Genomic DNA, 13,624 nt, shown 5'->3' with positions numbered 1-13,624 from the left:
ACAAAGTTGATAGATGAGGGAAGGGCTGTGGATGTCATATACATGAACTTCAGTAAGATGTTTGATAAGGTTTGATGGGGTATTAAGTACAAGAGTTGGCAGGCCATGTTACAGTTGTTTCGGACTTTGGTTCGGCCACATTTAGAATACTGCATACAGTCCTGGTCGCCACATTACCAAAAGGATGTGGATGCTTTGGACAGGGTGCAGAGGAGGTTCATCAGGATGTTGCCTGGTATGGAGGGCGCTAGTTATGAAGCGAGGTTGAGTAGGAGGGGATTATTTACATTAGAAAGACAGAGGTTGAGGGGGAACCTGATTGAGGTCGACAAAATCATGAGAGGTATAGGCAGTGTGGCTAGCAAGAAGGATTTTTTCCAGAGTGGGGGACTCAATTACTAGGGTTCATGATTTCAAGGTGAGAGGGGAACAGTTTAAGGGAGCTATGCGTGGAAAGTTCTTTACACAGAGGGTGGTGGGTGCCTGGAACGTGTTGCCAGTGGAGGTGGTAGAGGTGGGTACGATAGTGTCATTTAAGATGTATCTAGACAGATACATGAATGGGCATGGAGCAGATGGATACAGATCCTTGGAAAATAGGCAACAGGTTTAGATAGAGGATCTGGATCTGCACAGGCTTGGAGGGCAGAAAGGCCTGTTCCTGTGCTGTAATTTTCTTTGTTCTTTGTTATAAGAACCAAAAGAACTGCAGATATAGTAAATCAGGAAAATAAACAGAAGCTGCTGGAAAAGCTCAGCAAGTCTGGCAGCATCTGTGAAGAAAAATCAGAGTTAATGTTTTGGGTCTGGTGACCCTTCCTCAGAAATACCCAGCTCTGAGGAAGAGTCACTGGATCTCAAATGTTAGCTCTGTATTTTTTCACAGATGCTGCCACACCTGCTGTGCTTTTCCAGCAACTTCTGTTTTTGTAATCAGAGATAATGGGAACTGCAGATGCTGGCGAATCCGAGATAACAAAGTGTGAAGCTGGATGAACACAGCAGGCCAAGCAGCATCTTAAGATGCTGCTTGTCCTGCTGTGTTCATCCAGCTCCACACTTTGTTATCTCTGTTTTTGTAACTTGACTTTAACATCGTCAGGCCACTGGTGCCATTCACTGTCTGGGTTCCTATTTGGCAATCTCAATCCTTTATTATGATGATAACTGTGATGACCTGAGTCGAACTGTTGTAGTGTCATGTCCCAATCCAAGTATAACACTGCATGATTGAGGTGCTTGCCCTGTGAGTGTTATTTCAATTTTCAGGTAAGATTCCAAACAAACTTTTACATGTATATTTACATGTATATTTACAAGTATATTTTTATAAATCTTTCTAAGAGTAAGAAGAAGACCAGGGAAGGTATGGGACCTATTATTCTCTTCACCCAGAGAGTGGTGGATATATGGAATGCTCTGCCCCAGAAGGCAGTGGAGGCCAACTCTCTGGATACTTTCAAGAAAGAGATAGATAGAGCTCTTGAAGGTAGTGTAATCAAGGGTTATGGGGATAAAGCAGGAACAGGATACTGATTGTGGATGATGAGACATGATCATAATGAATGGTGTTGCTGGCTCAAAGGGCCCAATGGCCTACTCCAGCACCTATTGTCTATTAGAGACCAAAGGGGCAACCCATGAAGTCAATGCATGTGGGTGAGATCTGAAATGAATATTGCTAGTCTGTATTCCCAGAGGAAAATGACATTGTAATCTGGGAAAGAAGCTGGCAAATGTTCTAAACACGTTGAGATTAATAAACAGGAGGCGTTAGATGTTTCAACGAGTATAAAGATGTACAAATCCCTAGGGCCTGATGAGCTGTATCCCAGGCTGCAATGGGAGGCAAGGGAGGAAATTGCTGGAGCTCCTAACAAAGACATTTGATACTTTGTTGGCCACAGGTGAAGTGCCAGATAACTGGAGGATAGCTAATGTTGTTCTTTGGCTCAAGAAAGGAAGCAGGGCAGGCCAGGCAATTACAGACCAGTTACTCTGACATCAATGTTGGGGAAATTATTGGAAAAAGTCTCCATTGGACTGGATTAATCAACACTGGGACCAGAGGGTGTAGGCTCAGAGTGAAGCAAAAACCCTTCAGAACTGAGATGAGGGAGAACTTCTTTAACCAGGGGGTGGCGAATCTGTCGAACCTGTTGCCACAGAAGGCTGTGGAGGTTAAGTCATTGAGTGTATTTCAGACAAAGATAGATGTGTTCTTGATTTGTAAGGGAGAAGGCAGGAGAATGAAGTCGAGAAGCATTTCAGTCATGATCAAATGGTGGAGTAGGCTTGATGGGCTGAATGGTCTAATTCTGCTCCTTTATCTGAAGGTCTTATGGTTTTTACAAGCAGCAGGGAATTCTTGCAATGTTGAGGCAACATGTTACAATTGTTACAATGTCTTTTTCCAACCCAACACAATATTTTGTTCATTTTTCCTACAATTTCAGTTCATTTATTATTATATCCAACACAACTGCTGCATTGACCCAACAGTGTCCCCAAGAGCTGAACTTTTGTGAAATACAAAACAAATCTGTTCTGATGATGATACATTCATTTTGCTTATGACACAGATGAAGATTCACCACTGACTGGCTAATCTATCTGATGAGCTCTGTGAAATAGAAACATGAACTGCTGCCCTTGCCCAGGCTTTGTCTTAGTTATGCTCCTAACAGGGACAGGTCTCCAAAGGCCAGTAAGTAGGTGCTTATTTGGTACATCTTGAAGACATGAACATAAGTTACCATTGGCCTTCCCGACATCCTTCTGTCTCCACGATGATGATTGGGACATTGCTGTCAAGTCTGTCAAGCAGTAACTAGTGTGGCTCAAGAATCTTATTCTGCCATAGCAGTCAACCTCTGTTGGTGCAGTGAAAGACAGTGAGCTGGGAAGGTGCATTAGTTGCATGCTTCTGAGCTGTATGGGTCCCCTCCCTCAGCCAGTTGAATCTCCCCTTCCTGACTGGTTCTTCTAATGAGCTCCCAAACAGCCAGGCTCCAAGGGTTATTGCTGTCAACAGCTTTTCTCCCCTTTGTCAGTGTTGAGATCTGCGATCTTTATATCTCATTTGCAAGTGACCTTGTACTGAAGGCGTTGAGCCAGTGTTGTGGCCTGTTCACCGTATGAAAGGTATTTGTGGATATGACTGTCAACCATCCAATCGAACTTTGCTAAGTTCCTATGCTGTGGGTTCACTCTCCCACTCTGCCATAAGAGACAGGCCTTTTACAGCGTTTAGACTATTCTCAGTCACAGCGTTTCTTTTTGTTCAGTGACAGAAATTGTGCATCGCTGACATGTCTGGTGTTTCCTGCCCATCTCGAATTGGCTCTGAGAAGGCAGTGGTGAGTGGCTCTGAAAGTATGGAAATCAATGAGCTTTGAGAAAATCTACGCTATTGTGAAGGAATTCCAGGATTTTGAACCAGTGACAATGATGGAGCTCCCTCATTCTACCAAATCAGGATTTTCTATGGCTTACAAGGGAACATGCAGATGGTGGCACATTCATGCACATGCTGTCCTTATTCTTCCAGACGATGCAGATTGTGAACTTAGATGTTGCTGGCAAAGTAGCCTTGATGAATCATGGCAGTAGATTTGTAGATGGTACACACTGCTGCCATTGTGTGTTGGGAGCAGTGGGATGCTTGAGGCAGTGCATGGAATACCAGTTAAGCAGGCTGCTTTATCTTGGATAGTGTTGAGCTTTTGCAGTGTTGATGGAGCAGCACTTATCCGAGCAAGTGGATAGAATTCCATCACATTCCTGAATTGTGCTTTGTAAATGATGGACAGGCTTTGAGAATCAGAAGGTTGTTTACATGCCACAGGATCCCAAACCTTGACCTGCTCGTTTGGCCACAGTAATTATCTGGCTGTTTCAACTCAATTTCATGTCAATGGTAATCCAAACCATTGACACTATACACTTAATCACATTACTGCCTCTCATGCCTCGCAATGAACATTCTGGAGGTTATTCATTCCCCAAGCTCTCTGGTTACATGTGTGGGAAGATACTCCTTTCTACTATTCAACAAAAACTTGAAGGTTGACTAGTTCTTTTTGCATTGTTTCATAGATTATTCAGTATCTGAGGATTCACAAATGGTGTTAAACATTGTGCAATCATCAGAAATGATCCGCATGTCTGACCTTGTGATGGAGGTAAGGTCATTGTTGAAACAATTGAGGATGGCTGAATCCAGGACACAACTCTGAGGAATTCCTGCAGTGATATCCAGAGCGGGGATGACTAATGTCTGACAACCATAATCATTCTCCTATTTTTGTAGTCATGGTCCAACCAGTGGAGATGTTTCCACTTGATTTCCACTGACCTCAGTTTTGTTTGGTGCTCCTTGATGCTACACTTGGCCAAATGCTGTCCTGACTCCATGTTTGGACCAAGGTAATAATGGGGTGAGGAGATGAGCGAATGTTGCAGAACATAAACAATAAGCACATTATAATTGTCACTTCGTAGCACCGTCGGTGATACCTTCCATCACTTGGTTGATAACTGAGAGTAGATTGATTGGTCCAGTTGGATTGATCTTCGTTTTGAATGCAGAATTAATGTAGAAGAAAATGGGGTTTAATGTGAAATATGAAATGGCTTGGTAAGATAAGCGAGGCATGATTGCATAGATTTGTGCATTGAATATCCAATTAATACATGAATACATGTCTGAGGATCAGGGTGGTTGAGAAGGGGACATGCAGAATGAAGTAGAAAGAGCCATCATTTCTGCGTCATTGTGTTATCAGTTTAAAAAAATGAGGTCTAAATTGTTCAGAGTCTACAAAGAAGTGTTGTCAATATGTACGAGTGGAATGTATTTGACATAAGTGCAGCCAGTGATAACAAATGTTGCATTGTGCTTCACTGAGGAAAAGGTATGTTCCTTCTTTACCGCTAAAAATGCCCTGAGGTCCAATTTAACGTGTCATTCAGCAACCAAAACAAATTTGCTGGAAAAGCTCAGCAGGTCTGGCAGCATCTGTGATGGAGAAAACAGAATTATTGTTTTGGGTCCAATGACCCTTGCTCAGAACTGTATTCAGTAAATAAGGTCATTCAGTAAATAAGTTTGATACACAGAAGCTGCCAACAGCACAGAGACTTTACAATGCCCCTGGCAATTGTTATTTAAAGTTTTCAGCTCATTCACCGTAACATTGAAAGAAACAAGAGGAAATTCCATCCTCACTTAAATAATTTGTTTTAATTCTTTGCTACCAATAGACAGACCAGATTAAAAACTTAGATGCTTAGGTGTTTCGGTTTCCATGTCTCACTGTTTCTGTCCTAGCTTTCTTATTTGATCTTTTGTTTTAAAGTCCAAGTTCCAATTCTTCTTTCTCAACCCTTTCTCTTACTCTCTATTCTTTCTCCCGAGGCCGGACTCAAATATTGACATTCCTGCCTCCAGCAATCTGCTCAGCAATTGCCAGACATCATTCATTATACTCAATCAGAGATAATAAGACCTGCAGATGCTTGAGTCAGAGATAATACAGTGTGGAGCTGGAGGACCACAGCAGGCCAGGCAGCATCAGAGGAGCAGGAAGGCTGACGTTTCCGGTCAGACCCTTCTTCAGAAATGGGGGACGGGTCGGAGGCTCTGAAATAAATAAAGAGAAGAGCGGTTAGGCTTGGGGAAAATGGGTGGGACAGTGATAGTGAGTGCAGGTAGGCAGTGGTGGGGTTAGTCAGTGGGATGGGAGAGGCAGCTCGGTGGGAGTGAAGATGGACAGGTTGTGTCAGGTCAAGGAGGTGGGAATGAGAGGGAGGGTTGGTCATGGGATGTGGCCTGGAGAGGGGAGATTTTGAAAGTGGTAAAGTCCACATTGAGACCATTGGGTTGTAGCCTCCCAAAGTGGAATATGAGATGCTGCTCCTTCAATTTCCGGGCGACATTGTTTTAACACTAGAGAAGGCCCAGGATGGGCATGTCACCTAGCGGGGAGGGGAAGTTGCTGTGGTTCATGACTGAAAGGTGTTGTCATTTGTTGCAAACTGAGTGTGGACGCTCTACAAAGCGGTCTCTGAGCATCCACTTTGTCTCACCGATGTTCATGATGCAACATCAGGAACAGAAGATGAAATAGGCCACATTTGCAGATGTGCAGGTAAACATCTGTCTAATGTGGAAGGTTTTTTGGGGCCTGGAGATGAGGGGGAGGTGTAGGAGCAGAAGTAGCACTTCCTGCAGTTGCAGGGAAAGGTGCCGGGGGTGGTGGGGCTAGTGGGGAGCGTGGAGTGGATGAGGGAGTTAGACAGAGCGCAGTCCCTACAATGGCAGATAAGGTTGGGGAGGGAAGTATATCCTTGGATGTGGGGTCAGATTGCAGGTGGTGGAAATGACAGAGAGTGATACGTTGAATATGGAAGTTATTTGGGTGATAAATGAGGACCAGGGAGATTCCGTTTTTATTTTTGTTGCGGGGAGGGGATACGAGGGCAAAGGTGCAGGGAACGCAAGAGATGCGATCAAGAGCATTTTTGACCACTGAAAGGGGGAAGTTACGATCCTGGAAATACGAGGACATCTGGGATGTTCAGGAGAAGAATGCCTCTTCTTTGGAGCAGGTGCGGCAGAAGCGAAGGAATTAGTAGTAGGCAACAGCATTTTTGCAAGAAGGTGGGTGAGAGGAGGTGTAGCCCAGGTAGCTGCGGGCATTGGTGGGCTTGAAATAGATATCAGTTTCGAGGTAGTTTCAAAATCTCCCCACCCCGACCTCATCCCATGACCAACACTCCCTCTCATCCCCGCCTCCTTGGCTTGTCTGTCTTCTCTCCCAAATCCGTTCCTCCCACCTCACTGACCAACCCACACCATTGCCTGCCTGCACTCACCTATCACCATCCCACTTAGCTTCCCCAGCCCCACCCCTCCTCTGTCTATTTATTTGAGAGCCTCCCCCATTTCTGAAGAAGGGTGCTGACCTGAAAAGTCAGCTTTCCTGCTCCTCTGATGCTGCCTGTCCTCTGGCTCCACACTGTGTTATCCCTTGTATTCAGTTCTGAGGAAGGGTCACCGGAGCCATAATATTAGCTCCGATTTTTTTTCTTCACAGATGCTGCCAGGCCTGCTGGGCTTTTCCAGCAACTTCCGTTTCTATCCCTTATACTCAGGCGACTTTCAGAAGTCACAGGACCTCAGAAATCTTAAGATGCAGAATAATACTTGGCTTGTATTGCCTACTGTGGCTCTTCAAGCAAGAATCATTACCTTTTGCTAATCTTTTGCTTCCCCCTCTCCCATACTTTTGCACATGATTTTGATCCAGATAATCTTTCAACTTCCTCATGAATCCCTGCACTGTGTGTCCCGGAGCTGGATTCCATACCATAAAGAGAAACAATCTTACCTCAGCTGACTCCTCCTGTTGCAATAACCATCTGCAGCCAGATGGCCACACACTCAATAGCCTCAGAGGGTGGAATCTTGATTTGATGATGCAGACTAGAAAACAGAAGGAGCGTTCATCCGTGTCACATATGCACTTCTTTGCCAAAAGGCAGATTGAAATTCACATGAATGAGAATAAACCAATGATTAACGTACTCTTCTTACTTCCTCTATCGGCTCGGTCACCTGTGGTTAAATTTTCAATCTGAAGACTTTGCACTGAAAAGAGAGTGAGGAAGGAAAATATGATGGACACAAAAAAAACGACAGCTGTTTGGAGAGCAGGGGTGAGAAAGCCATCAGTCTCAATGAGTTGTGAGTAAGAAGGCAGGGAAGGGAAAATAACGTTAAAGTAAAGCATCCTATGACAATCCGAAGACTGTGGAAGATTTGCTGTGCTGAAATAGGTGGAACAATCTACAGACTGGATCTTAAAACCTCCTCTTAAAAAAAAACTGAGGAAATATTCTGAACTCAATGTTATCACTCACGATATGGGAGATGTAAACCCACCAGAAGCTGAGAGTATCTATGTAGTGTACCCAATAGAAACTGTGAATCTGTGGAGGGCATGTTGTTATATACATACATTCAGCTATTGATCACTTTGGAGCATTAATGAGTGTTATGTCTTCTGCAGTTTAGTACATCTGTATTTCTACTCAGTGATGTTTCATATCATTTGGTAATCCAGTTTTTGAGTATTGCTGAAAAAAACATAGAAATGTGGAAACATGGAAGATAGGAGCAAAAGGAGGCCATTCAGCCCTTTGAACCTGCTCTGCCATTCTTCACGATCATGGCTGATCATCCAACTCAACAGCCTAATCCTGCTTTGTCCCCATAACCTTTGATCCCATTCGCCCCAAGTGTTATATCTAACCGCATCTTAAATACATTCAATGTTTTGGCATCAACTACTTCCTGCAGTAGTGAATTCCACATGCTCACCACTCTTCGGGTGAAGAAATGTCTCCTCATCGCTGTCCTAAATGGTCTATGAATCCACATACTGTGGTCCCTTCTTCTGGACACACCCATCATCAGGAACATCCTCACTGCACCTAACCGGTCCAGTCCTGTTAGAAGTCTCTATGAGATCCCCCTCGCATTCATCTGAACTCCAGAGAAAACAATCCCTACCTCATCAATCTCTCCTCATATGTCAGACCGGCCATCCCTGGAATCAACCTGGTAAAGCTTTGCTGCACTCCCTCAAGCAATAGCATCCTTCCTCAGAAAAGGAGACCAAAAATACACACAATATTCTAGGTGTGGTCTCACCAAGGCCCTGTATAACTGCAATAACACATCCCTGCTCCTGTACTCGAAACCTCTCACAATGAAGGCCAACATACCATTTGCCTTCTTTACTGCCTGCTGTACTTGCATGCTTACCTTCAGCGACTGGTGCACAAGGACACCCAGGTCCTGCTGCACATTCCCCTCTCCCAATTTACAGTATTCTGGGATGTAGATTATCAGGCCCTGGGATTTATTGGCCTTTAATCCCAACAATTTTCCCAGCACCAATTCCCTACTAATATTGATCTCCCTCGGTTCTTCCCTCTTACTACATCTCACCTTCTCCAACAGTTCTGGTATTTGATTTGGTCCATCTTTAGTGGAGACAGAACCAAAGTATGTATTCAGTTCCTCAGCCATTTCTTTATCCCCTATTATATATTCCCCCATATTTTTTGCTGAAGGTTTTTATCTTGTACTTATTCCTTACAAGAACAGTGAAATAAAGGGATAGAGTCATCAGCATGGTGAATAATGTGATTTACAGTTAAATGCCATGCCCTTTTGATAGACAGGCTTTAACTGGTTAGAGCATTATCCAGAGAAATGATCCCCAATGCAGTTGTCACCAATTTTGTTGAGTTGAAACATGTACAGCGTGGGTACATGCTCCTCTTACCTGCAAAGAATTTAGCCCCCATGTATCCAAACATCCGTAAGGAGTCCCAGGATGACATCTAAAGAGTATCCTAACTCCCTAAAATAGTAGCTACCTCTTCAAAAAAGTACCCTTCCTATTCAAGTGACTTCACAAATTTAAAGCTATTCCTAAAATGTCTAATTAACACACACTATAGTTCAATCTCCTGACTGATGAAAGTAAAACAGGACTGAAAGCAGCTTCTGCTTTATACAGAGAAAGTTAGAACTGCTGATGCCAGAGTCAGAGTGAACACAGTGTGGAGCTGGAGGAACACAGCAGGCCAGGCAGTATTAGAGGAGCAGGAAAGTTAACGTTTCAAGTCGGGACCCTCCTACAGGATAGGATCTTTGGAAGTCATTTTCTGCTGAAGTTGACATGAAGCGTCAGCTTACCTGCTCCTCTGATGCTGCCTGACCTGCTGTGTTCCTCCAGCTCCACACTGTGTTAGCTCTTGCTTTATATGTGTAGCTGCCTCCTAGAAATGAGCTGTACAGTTTTGCAACTGCCCATGCAGACATCACCCTTTTGAAAATAGTCAACGCTGTGTTTTGGGGTGTTGCGATTTATTGAGTTTGACCCCTGAAACTGTTTTTATATTGTTGTGAACATTGAGACTTGGCTGTTTAAACTGGTAGCCAACTATTGGAATCTTCAAACCATTGGTCTCACAGGAATGTAGCTGATTTAGTCACACAAATATATTATGCACAGCGATCGCCAACCTCTCATCTGCCAGCAATGATGATGATCCTGCCATCAGAACTTTGGAGAGGGCAGGCAGGGCTTGTTTTTATGGTCGAGCCAGTTGATTATGGAAAGGCACAGTCTGTAAAGGTAGAATAGAATAGGAATAACTTTATTGTCACGCACTCAGTACAGTGAAAAGTTTATAAGTCGTCACTTATGGTGCCATCTTACATTCAAAGGCACCCAAGTGCAGGATCGAAAGAACAGAGTCCTAGGGGAAAAAAAATAGAAAAATGAAGAAATAAGAAGTTCAGAATAACAGGCCTGCTAATGCAGCCCTCACTGGAACCAAGCCTCTAGTCCATGATGGGCCTTGACTTCACACCTTACCAGTCTACACCTCAAAGCTTTTGGGGCTGGGTGAAGCTGGGGGTCCACACTGAGGCCTTTCTGGGTCACAGAGAGACTGACACACTGTGCTGGATCACAGAGAGACTGACACACTGTGCTGCGTCACTGAGCGACTGACACACTATGCTGGGTCACAGAGAGACTGACACACTATGCTGGGTCACAGAGAGACTGACACACTGTGCTGCGTCACTGAGCGACTGACACAGTGTGCTGTGTCACAGAGAGACGGGCGCACTGTGTTGGGTCACTGAGAGACTGACACTCTACGCTGGGTCACTGAGAGGTGGACACACTGTGCTGGATCACTGAGAGATGGACACACTGTACTGTGTCACTGAGAGATGGACACACTGTACTGGGTCACTGAGAGATGGACACACTGTACTGGGTCACTGAGAGATGGACTCACTGTACTGGGTCACAGAGAGACTGACACACTGTGCTGGATCACTGAGAGATGGACACACTGTACTGGGTCACTGAGAGATGGACACACTGTACTGGATCACTGAGAGATGGACACACTGTACTGTGTCACTGAGAGATGGACACACTGTACTGTGTCACTGAGAGATGGACACACTGTACTGGGTCACAGAGAGATTGACACACTTTGTTGGGTCACTGAGAGATGGTCACACTGTGCTGGATCACTGAGAGACTGACACACTGTGTTGGGTCACTGAGAGATGGACACACTACACTGGGTCACTGAGAGCCCGTTATACAGGGTTACCAAGAGATTGCAGGCCAGCTTGCCGGGAGATAGCTACGTCTAGATAGAGGCCAGGAGTTGAGGACGTCATCAAGGAGAAAGAAGAAAATCAAATAACAAAAGGGAAAAGAAATGCAAAAAAAGAAAAGAAATGGATAGAGCAAACCAGCTGTACATGAGGTGTCCTACTGTGCCGCCATCTTGGATCTGAATCTTCATTTGAGCAAAATGCAGCTGCTTCACAAATTCTAACAGAGCTTGCATGCACTATGTGCAAGTATTATTACACACATGCTGGGTCACTTTCCTGGAACTTCCTTCCTAACAGCACCCTGTGTGTTTCTACACTCCATAGATTGCAGCAGATGAAGAACAAGCTTCGCCTACACCTTCTTCAGGCCAATTAGAAATGGACATTGCCCCTGTATCCCACGGATGAGTAACGAAAATATGTACATTTTTCCTGAGCATTTCAATATCACCTGACTTCCTATTGTAATGTTGTTGCCTCTATTTTTTCTTTACATTAAACCATAAGGCATAGGTCCGGAAATAGACCATTCAGTCTATCATATCTGTTCCACTGAGGAAGGGTCACTGGACTGAAATATTAATTCTGATTTCTTCTTCCCAGATGCTGCCAAACCTGTTGAACTTCCAGTAGCTCCTGTTTCTGTGCCTGATCTACAGCATCCGCAGTTCCTTTGGTTTTGATGTTGCTCCACTATTCAATGAGATTGTGATTGATTTGACAATTTATACCTCCTGCCTCTTACCCATAAGCCTCGATTTCCTTTCTGATTAAAAATCTATTTCCGTCTTGAATGCGCTTAATGGATATTTACTCCATGCATACCCCTTGTGGTTTTATAAACCTCTATAAGGTCAACGCCCTGCCTCTGATGGTCCAGGGAAAATAACCTCAGCCTATTCAACCTCTCCTTATAGCTCAAGCCCTACAACCCTGGCAATGTCCTTGTAAATCTTTAGGAGAACGCGGGGATAGCGTTATTATACGCTCCTTGTATCATAAGGTCACATGTTGGGTTGTTTGATGGCCACACAATATTGAGCACCATTCGCTGTCCCTCCAATACTGGAGCCCTCCACATCCAAATGCAGCAAGATGTGGTTAAATCCAGGCTTGGGCTGACAAGAGGCAAAACGGCACACAAGGACAAGTCTTTAAAGTTAATTAAACAAAGCCCAGTTTCATTGGTGCAAAGAGAAAGTTGGGCTAAGATTGGTTGAGTAGATAGACTTCACAATATGGTGTTGAGGAAGCAGTGTGAAACACTAAAAGAAACTTTTTTTTTACCAAAAATACATCCCATTGAAAACCAAAAGCTCAGCGAGTTAAATCAATCCTTCTCTGTAAAATAAAATTATAGATGACTATAGGGTGGAAAGAGGAGAGTTACAATGTAGCAAAGAATAATAAGTTTGAGAATTAGAAGTCTTAGAAACCGACAAAGCGTAATCAAAAAGTTAGAAGATAAAGGAAAGGCACTAGCCCATGAGAAATGCTGAAATCTATTATGAAGGAAGCCTATTTTAACAATGCACTTAGAAAGTCGTTGCCTCATCAGACAATGTTATTTTGTTTTACAGAAAGTAAATCATCATTGACAAATTTATTGCAGTCTCTTTACACAGAGAGTTGTGAGAGCATGGAATGGGTTGCCAGCAGCAGTTGTGGAAGCAAGGTCATTGGGGTCATTTAAGAGACTGCTGGACATGCATATGGTCACAGAAATTTGAGGGTGCATACGTGAGGATCAATGGTCGGCACAACATCGTGGGCTGAAGGCCCTGTTCTGTGCTGTACTGTTCTATGTTCTATGTTCTATGTTCTATGTTCTTGGAGGTGTACCCTGCCAGGAAAGTGAACAAGAACCAGAATATCTGCTTTAATTCTGCTAAGCAAAACAGAACTGTAGGTCTGTTATGAAAGCAGAAATTGCTGCAGAACCCCAACAGATCTAGCAGTGCCTGTGGAGAGAAACGCAGTCAACATTTTGGGGCCAGTGACCGTGTCAGTGGTTATCGAGGAATAGATGGAATATAATGTGGGATGTATGAGGTTCTAGCACTTTGGTTCTAGCAATTAAAAAGCAGAACATTTCTCGTGAAAGGCACGTAACTTGCAAATGTGGATATTCACAAGAACCTGGGTGTACTCAGGAAAGGAATGCCATTTGCAGGCGGGTGCAGCAAACAAATAACAAAACAGAGAGTATAGTTGTGTTTCTTGCAAAGCAGCCAGAGCACAAGAATAAAGTCTTTCTATTACTCTTTGTGACTTTTGTAAATCGTCTCCTGGAATACTCTGTGCACTTTTGATCTCTGCAACTATGAAAGGAAATATTTGTATTGGAGGCAGCACCTCAAAGTAATTTGGTCTCTAGGATTAAACAGTCGTTTC

Source organism: Stegostoma tigrinum, chromosome 12 (assembly GCF_030684315.1).
Source record: "Stegostoma tigrinum isolate sSteTig4 chromosome 12, sSteTig4.hap1, whole genome shotgun sequence".
Classification (NCBI taxonomy): Eukaryota; Metazoa; Chordata; class Chondrichthyes; order Orectolobiformes; family Stegostomatidae; genus Stegostoma; species Stegostoma tigrinum.
The sequence above is the reverse complement of the archived record's forward strand: the minus strand, read 5'-3'. Positions refer to the sequence as shown.